This window comes from Octodon degus, unplaced genomic scaffold (assembly GCF_000260255.1).
Source record: "Octodon degus isolate 3935 unplaced genomic scaffold, OctDeg1.0 scaffold00177, whole genome shotgun sequence".
NCBI classification, from domain to species: domain Eukaryota; kingdom Metazoa; phylum Chordata; class Mammalia; order Rodentia; family Octodontidae; genus Octodon; species Octodon degus.
In genome coordinates this window covers 3,887,144-3,893,981 of record NW_004524753.1, presented here as the reverse complement: position 1 = coordinate 3,893,981, position 6,838 = coordinate 3,887,144, and positions in this window count along the sequence as shown.

Below are 6,838 nucleotides of genomic sequence, written 5' to 3'. Positions count from 1 at the left end.
AAAAAAACTCCAGCTAATCCACCCTATTCAGTAAGGAGTACAGTGGAAACTTTCTCATTGCACAAGCTCAATCCGCACCACTCCTGCCCTCTGTAACCCATCCTGCTCAGCAGGTGTGAGCAGCTAACAGCTCTACACACACAAGATTCAGCTGGATTTGCTCCCAAATCTGCATAGACTTCTCTCATTATCACGGTTTCACAACTTGCTTAAATGAGTCTTACTGCCCAAATATAGATGTCAAAACATAGCCATTGTGTTAATAAAAATGTAAGTTAAATCAGAAAAATAAATCCTGTGAATATTGTCTTATGAAGAAGGCAAGGATAACAGCACACTACAAGAGTTCTGCATGCACAAAACAGTCCTGGAGAGGCTTTAAATCATGAAGTCCTTACTGCATTTTAAAGGTGAAACTAAGAGTGGAAATCATAGAGAAAACATTGTGGGAATAGTTTATACATGAAAGTAATACAGAGCCATAATTAGCTGATCTATGTTGAAAGCAAAGACCTTGATCCTACACAGAAAACTTACCCCATTCTGCACAGGCTAGCTTTTTCTCCTAAAATGCAATAGTTTTTTCAGAAGTGTGACACTGTTACCCATCTGATTTCAAATATAGTCAATTTCTAGTGACTCCAAAATTTATTATTTTTTTAATTTTATTTATTTTTTATTGAGAAATAAATATGAATGAGACAGTTTCACAGCTGATTAACAGGACAGTTTTGATAGTCAATACACTGCACACTGTTATCTTCTTAGTGGTTATCCATAGTACAAGAAGCAGACAGGGGGCTGGAGATATGGCTCAGTGGTCTAAAGCACCTACTTGGAACAAGCTTGGCAAAGCACAGGCACCGTGGTTTGATCCCCCAGCAACACATGCCAGCCAGCCCCGCCCCCTGGTGGGCTGAGCTGGCCACACACACATACACACACACACACACACACACACACACTAAATAAATGTTAAAAATAAATAAATAAATAAACAGCAGAATATATTAAAAAAAAAGAAGCAGACAGGATATTCTGTCTAAACACTGTTAGTACACCTCTTTCTTCTCATTGAACTAAGTGAAAGTAGGTATAAATTTATCCTATTTTGTATATATAAATACAAAATGATCTTTCCTGTGTATCCTTTTTTTTTCTTTTGTCCTGTCAGAGGTGAATATTCTATTGGCATCTAAATACTATAGGTGTTTGAATTCAACTAAACAATCTAACAGTGTCTAGCAGTTTATAATATTAGTGGGTTATCCTCAGAAGTTATTGACTTAAGCCTTTTACAGCTCATCATATTAATATGGATTTACTTTATATATCTCATTTTTATGCTTTTCTGCTGGATGGTTAAGACCAAGATAGAGCAAGACCTATATAATAAGAAATGTAACTTTTGTATCTGATAAGGTCAGCCAAGTACTCTCAGGATTTATCCTGTAGCCCTGTACCACCTTTTGTACATCCTTTTGTTAGTGTCTGACATGAGGATGGTGACTCCAAAATTTATATCCTATGTACTGGATTAAACCAACATTATAGGGGTGCCCTCAGCACTAGCGAGCTCACTTTCTCCTATGGGACAGGACACTATCTGTATTGGTCAGCTTTATGTCCTTGTGACAAAATATCTGAGAAAAATCAACATAGAGGAGAAAAGGTTACATTTGTCTTGTGATTTCAGAGGTTTCTGTCCGTAGTCATTCCTTTCATTACTTCTGGGCTAGTATGAGGCAATGCATCATGAAGTGTGAGAGAAAAAACTGGTCATCTTACAGCAGCCAGAAAGCACAAAACAAGACAGCCAGAGAAGAAGACAGTGGTGAGAAAATTTACCCATCAAATCTACAGCCCAAGTGACCTGCTTTGTCTAATTAGGCTCCACTTCCTGACAAGAAGCAGATCTCACGCAGCTAATGAGCAAGTCAATGGGTTTATCTACTTGGAGAAGTTAGAGTCTTCATGATCCAATCACTTTCTGTGGTGGTTTGTGTCTAGATGTCCCTCGAAGCCTCACAAACTTTGAGATGGAGCTTTTTTGGAGGTAGCTGAATGTAGTTTGTGATTGAGTCCTGGTTTCATGCTAGGCTTAAAGGGTGCTAGGCTTAATAATTCTACAGAAGTGGAAAACTTTAAAATAAATGTCTATCTCATTTTCTTTCCTTATTTCCTAAGAATGAGAAGAAATATAAGACAGCGGTCCCAAATTTTGTGTAGCAGGACCCTCTCTTCTCCACACACAAGCCGTAGAGTAAAGTTTAAAGATGTTTATGTGAGAGAAGAAGACAAATGATGTTGTATCTAGCCATATGCCACCCACAGACTGGTCACTTCTGTCCCAGTAGTTTCATATTTTGGGACATTTTCCGCCACCAAAGAATATGTTATTTTTCTCTTTCAATCTAGCTTAAAATATATTAAATGTGACAAAAGTTGGTGAAGTCAGTGAAATATTTTTTGAGTTTCCTATTAATACTGATTCATTGATTGCATGAATTTTTGTGGTATGCCTGCTCTATGATGTCACCATGCCCCACGGTGTCATCTTGTCTGGGATGCCTCGATGCACAACAGGGCACACTCCTAGACTTGTGAGGCTTACTGGCAGGATGGTTTTATGTCATACAGGGACTGTGAATGTATCCACGGATGAGTCAACCATACTTACTGATATTTTGTTGCTTGGCAACGGTAGTGTGATTCTTTGGGATTTTATGGCTTTGTAAGGGGGATGGGGAAATAAGTATAATTTTATCACCTGTTATTGGGGCAAGTTTGGAAAAGACAACACTAGCAATTTGGTAGCAGTTTGAGGGAGAAAAAAAGTGTTAGAAAAAAAACAGTCCAAGTGACAATTAGTGTTAAGCACGAGAGATGGTAAAGTAGCACATCTGCTTAGCATGCATGAAGCCCTAGGTTTGAAAATGAGCACAGAGATGGGGGAAGCGAAAGAGAGAGAGAGAGAGAGAGAGAGAGAGAGAGAGAGAGAGAGAGAGAGAGAGAGAGACAGACAGACGGAGACAGACAGACAGACAGAGCAGAGCAGACCAGAGACAGAGACAGAGATGGGGACAGCGACAGGGACAGAGACAGAGACAGAGATAGAGAGATTGAAAGATCTAGCTTTCCAACAAGAGCTTGGAACACCAAGAGCATCCGCAAGAGCACATCCCTCCCTCCTCTCCTGGAGCCCACTTCCTGTCTCCGCTCTTGCTGCTGTCTCTCTCATTCTTCCCCTAGACGTAACATTTTCCAAGCCTTGCACACCCACGGAGAATCAGCAGAAATAAAAGCATTACTCGGCAGCCACAATTAACTAGTCTCTGGGACTGTGCAAATCCATCCTCCTCCCTCACATAAACTGAGTGACATTATAAATACATCCATGGGACTGGAGAAATGGCAAGCAGGAACAAAGATGCCACAGCTGTCTTTAAATGATGACAATTCTGAAGCATCCTGCCATAATGTTAGGGAGAGTATTCATCCCCAGTCCCTGTCCTCTGTGGATCAGCTCAGCCACACACTGGAGATCTTCATGGTCCTTCAGAGAGAATAGGGAGCTGCTCAGGAAATCCAAACTGAAGCCTTGTTGCTGCTATATAGAGTCTCCAAAGCCATAGCTTTTTTTTTTTTTTTTTTTTTTTTTTTTTTTTTTTTAAGGTATTTAGTACAAGGTCCACAGGGTCTCACTACACAAATCAGACTCGTAATGATCCTCCTGTTTTCAGCCTCCCAAGCACTGGGATTACAGACCCGCACCACCACGCCCAGTCTCAATCTCCTTCTCAGGGTGAACCCAAGGCTGGGGCAGGCACAGCACGTCAGAGATCAAACCCCAGTCCCTGCATCTGCCTAAGCAGGAGCTTTAATCTGCTGAACAATCTGGCCAACCCATTAGTCTTAGTTTTTCTACCAGATGGGCACAATGATGTTTACATTTCTACCTGCCAGCACAGAAAATAGGATAATAATCATATGTCAACAAAGTTTTTCACAAAACTGTAAAGCATGATGCCTACCGAAACCCTTAACAATGAATGACGTTGTTGAATATCAAAGAGATTTTTAAATACCAAATGAAGCCACTACATAGGAACTTATTATCTGAGATTATGCTGCACATCTCTGGTCTACCGGAAAGCTTATCAAGCAATGGAAAAAGTGCTAACAAAACGACTGATAAATCTACAGTGTGAGAGGAAAGGAAAGTACAAGGACTGGTGGAGATTCTGAAGGCCCTGAGTAGTCATCACAGTCAACCCAGAGGTCCACAGAAAGAGAAAAGGGGAAGTTTCTGATGATTTAACTGTGTACAAGGCTTGAGTCATCAGCCAGGTATGATATTTTACTCTCCAGCCCTTATGCCTGAGTGACTCAGAGGTAACCACACCATGGGACAGAGTTGGTCTCATCCCTTCCCTTGCTCATCTTAAATAGTCAAGTAATTAATAAAGCAAATGTCTGGATTGTTCTAACATTGCAGAGGCTTGAAAGAAGACAGAGCATTCAAATGCCCTGAGGAAGCCTCATCCAAAAGCTGCCCGCAAGGATCTGTGTCAAGGCCTTGGAACCTGCTGCTGCACAAGCACCTCATCAGAGCTGTTTTTCACCTCTTGGAGGGTGTGTTGCTGGGATAATCTGGATTGAACTGTGTGACAACTTGATTTTGGCCCCAGATGGGCCAAATCACACCTTAGTTAGGAAGGTCAGAAAGGGATCTTGTCTTCTTTCGAAGTCTGACCGAAGAAAATAAACCAAAACTCTAACTTTCAATACCTATGATCATTCATAAGTTTCAATGACAACCAACCTTGGTATCCATCAGCAGCCATTAGCTGATATTTCATCAAAACCTGTCTTTACCTTTGCTCTTATAATCTGCCAAGTGTCTCATCTCGCATCTTCCCAAGGGAGCCCATCCTCTTCCTCTTCCCCTCCCCCTCTCCTTCTCCCTCTCCCTTTCTCTCCCTTCTTAGCACTTTTCTCTGTTTCTTAAAAAAAGGTTTGATTAGTCTGTGTTTGCAGTACATAGTGATGCCATTCATTGTGGGGAGTTGGGCTGTGTACCTAACACATCTTGTTCTTTTTTGCCCCCTTTATCATCATTTTAAGTGGATGTTTGCTTATGTTGCTCCTCCTCTGTTAGCCTGTAAGCATTAGCAGAGTGTAGCCACCCTAATGGTTTCTTTTCTTTCTTTTTTTTTTTTTTTTCAGAACTGGGGATTGAACTCAGGCCCTTGTGCTTGCTAGACAAGCGCTTATTCTACTGAGCCATCCCTCCAGCCTTAGCCACCCTAATGGTGAAGTCCATCACCCTGGCCCCTGCACTTGGCATAGAGCCCAGCACAGGCCAAACATCCAGTAAGCACTTGCTGAAGGAACAGCAGAACCCTTGGTATGCTGCTTTGGAAATGTGCCAGGATTGAGGTTATCATGTTTCTTTTAAGTAATAGTTTACGGTCCAAAGAGTCTGAGTTACTCTCACTGACTACTGAAGCTAAATGTATAGTGAGCACACACTTTCCTCTAAGAATTTCCCCTTTGCTATGGTCTGGATGGGGTTGGCCATTTGGTCCATACCTGGTTTTGTACTTTAGGGTTTACAAGGGGAACTGTGCAGGACACACAATGTATAAGATTATTTTATAATAGTCACCCAAAGAACTATGCACAAAGAGAGTGTAGGCAATCTGCCCACACACTAAAGACCAAAAGAATTTAGTTAAAGGCCTGGATCCCACAGCAATGTCCCATATGAGTCCAACTGATGGCCTAGAGCCCATGACAATGTCTCATGCAGGCCCATTTCATGGATCTGTACTAAGAAGGCCCCAAGGTGAGCGGTGCAAGTTAGAAAGTCTGTGCCAGCAGGATGAAAAATCTATGCTAGCAGGCTGAGGGATCTTTACTGGAGCCAGTAAGCAATGCTCAAAGTAAGAAACCAGAGCTCCCCCAAAAGGCACTGTGCCATCCTCAGCAACAACAAGGTCCTGAGTTCTTCTGACAATGAGAACATCCAAATCTGTTATCAGGAAAGCCAGCACAACAAGCTTCTTCAGGACACTTAACAGCACACCACCTTCCCCTCTGGAGGCAGCAAGCAATGTTCAAAATAAGGACCAGAGCTCCCCCAAAATGAACTGCAGCCACCCTCAGTGACAACAAGGTCCTGAGCTCCTTTGAAGATGAGAATAGCTGAGTTCATCAGGAAAGCCAGCATGACAAGCTCCTCCAAGGAAACCAGCAGCTCCCAGCAGCTCCCTAACAGCTTCTCTTCTTCTCCAGTTCTGTCTCTCATGCTGCAAGCAACAATCCTCAGGTGGGCCTCCACACCCAGAACTGTGCTGGTTCAATTTAGCTGGGGGTTACAAATTGACTGCCACTTGTCGGTCCACCACAACCGGTGTGGCCAGAGGCTGTTATTCTGGCCACTTTGAGTGCCTCAAAGTGGGCATGTGATCAATAGTAGGCCAATCTTAATCCTCTGTAAACATCTCTACCAGCACTTTCAGAAGATATGGCCTAGAACAGCATTTTCATGTGAATTTCATTGAATTCTTGATCCTATGCATGTAGCATATTTACAGCATTCCAGTAGATGGCCACTGGCAAGTTGCAATTGCGATAACCAAACTGTATCCAGATATTACTCAAAATCTCTGGATTTAGGGGCTGGTGAGATGGCTCAGTGGTCTAAAGCACCTACTTATACTTAGAACAAGCTTAGCAAAGCACAGGGACTGCGGTTCAATCCCCCAGCACCACATGCCAGCCAGCCCCGCCCCCTGGTGGGCTGAACTGGCCACACACACACTAAATAAAT